The sequence below is a fragment of the Belonocnema kinseyi genome, chromosome 3, assembly GCF_010883055.1.
Source record: "Belonocnema kinseyi isolate 2016_QV_RU_SX_M_011 chromosome 3, B_treatae_v1, whole genome shotgun sequence".
Classification (NCBI taxonomy): domain Eukaryota; kingdom Metazoa; phylum Arthropoda; class Insecta; order Hymenoptera; family Cynipidae; genus Belonocnema; species Belonocnema kinseyi.
This window is the reverse complement of record NC_046659.1, coordinates 113,382,337-113,384,854: the sequence shown is the minus strand read 5'-3', so window position 1 is coordinate 113,384,854 and position 2,518 is coordinate 113,382,337.

Below are 2,518 nucleotides of genomic sequence, written 5' to 3'. Positions count from 1 at the left end.
AAATTTTGTTTAAGAGAGTGGGTTATTTAAGATATCGAACAAAATATCAGCTTCTTAAGAATTCTAAAAGTCTTTAAGACTATACTAAACTCAACTTGAAAAAATCAATTCAAAACAAATTTTAAGATTTTGAAACGTTTCGAAAGATTTCTCGAAATATTTGTATACATCCGAGTCAGTGTAAAAGGTAATTTGAAATTTCAAAAATTTCCAAGATGTTACAATTATTTTTTCCCTCAAATATAAAATCTTTTAAAATCTTTTAAATGTCTATTAAAATTACTTGAATTTACTCTAAAATTTTATAATAATTTGACATTTTTCTATGAATCCTAACGATTTTTTTAGATTCTCTTAAGACCTTTTAAAATTTGTTTAATGTTCTCATTCGAAATCTTAAGAAAACTAGTAATTTGTTTTTAACTTTTTTTAATATTCTTCAGATATATATTATTTTCAAATCTTTTTAAAAATTGTAAACCTTGTAAATAGTTTTTTAAATTCTACGACTTTTTCATAAAATTAAAAAAAAACTCGTCATCTAAAATTTAAATTATTTTTTAATCTTTTGATATAATTAATTTTCCAACTTTTTTTAAATCCTGAAAAATAAAAAAAGGGTATTTGTAAAAGTCCCATTCGGAAATTTCATTATTGGCCAATTTTATCATTCGGGAATTTTCCAATTCGGGAATTTCACGTTGTCAGCCTTTTCAATTTTCGGGACTTTTCAGTCGTCCCAACTGTGTCTTGGATAAAGATATTAAATTTTTTTTAAAGAAAAAATTCATTAGTAAATAATATTTAACCAAAAACAATTTTTTTATTATTAAAAAGAATAAATTTTCAAGTTTTTCTATTTTATAATTCGACATTTTTCTAATGGAAATTTTACTTTCCGCCAATTTTCTAGTTCAGAATTTTTATATTTCGGAAATTCTATAATTTCGGGAATTGAAACCACTGAAAAATCCTCAAAAAACAATTCCTGACACTATAAAATTGCGAATTGGAAAATTCCCGAATAAAAGCATTTCTTAAATTATAAAATTTATCAAATTATAAAATATCTAAACTAGAAAATTGGCAAATTTATACAATTTATCAAATTGTCTTTTATTTGTCTGTAATAAGCATTATTTAATAAAAATAAAAAATAAAAGGTCTTTATTCAAAAAACCATTTTTTTAAATATTTACAATTTTTCAAATTATTTTTTCAATTTAAAATAACAATATTCCAAAAAACTTATTTTCTAGTAAATAATTTCGTTTAAAAATGTGCAAAATATTTTTAAAAGTTACAAAAAACGTTTTTAAAAATCGAATTTTTAATTTAAAACAAATAAATGAATAAAAAGAAACTTTGAGACAAATAGCTGCTGAATTTAATCCTGCAAATCTTGTTTAAAAAAGGTTCGAAGATAATTTATAGGGAAATTTTCTTTATTATTTTTGGAGGCGAAAAACTTTTTTATTTTATTTTGTTACAAAATTTTTATACAATTATTGGTATTTTATATTTAAGTAGTAATTTAAAAAATTATATACCCTTAAAAAACTGTCTACGATAAAAATATTTCATATTATAGTATTTTTGATAAATAAATCATATTTATTAAAAAATCTTTTTCAAATTCGTGAATTTTCTATTTCGGATATTTCATAATTTCCACAAATCAGTAATGGGAGAGTTTACCGCTCGTCAGGAGACGCCTCAGGCACATTACTTATATAAACGGCCACGTAATTCGAATTAAAAATAAGCAAAGTATTGTTTTTGAAACAAAATTATAAAAAATTAGTGAAACTAAATATGAAAATTGAACTGTAACTTAATAAAAAGATCAAACGCAAAGTTGGAAAGTATTAAAAAAGAAGAAGTGAAAGATTTCACTCTTTTTTTTTTAATTATCTTTTTAAAACTTTAGTTTGCTTATTTTGGGTTCGAATTACGCGGCCATTTATGTAAATTCGGTGGTGCCTCTAGCGAGCGGTAAACTGTAATTTTGTAATTGCGGAAATTTAATTATTCGGGAATGTTATTTTTGCAGTCTTCCCGTTTTCCAAATTTATCAAGTTAAATCAGTTTAATAATATTCCGCTCTAGAATATACCTATATTCTTTTTTTTAAATTAGTTTTATATTTATTTTAGTTTGTTTCTTTTGTTTACGGCCGAACGATATCTGAATCTAGATATCGATTCAGAGAATTCGTCTGTCTGCTGCCTTTCCTGCCAGCCACTGTTTCACAACACGAGCAAATAGGCCGCTTCGTTACAACGCTTGATCGCGTTTCGCTTATCCATTATTTTAATTCGTTTTTATTTTCTCGTTAACTTAAGATTTCAGTTGATTTGTTTTATTTGTGCACAAATTTATCCAGTTAGAAAAGAAAAAAACTGAAGGAGGAAGGCATAGTTTTGCCTCAAAGTCATTCAAGGTTGATCGGTAAGGACAATTTTGTTACTACGTATTATGTATGAAATTTTATCCAGTGAATGTATTTTTTATTAAT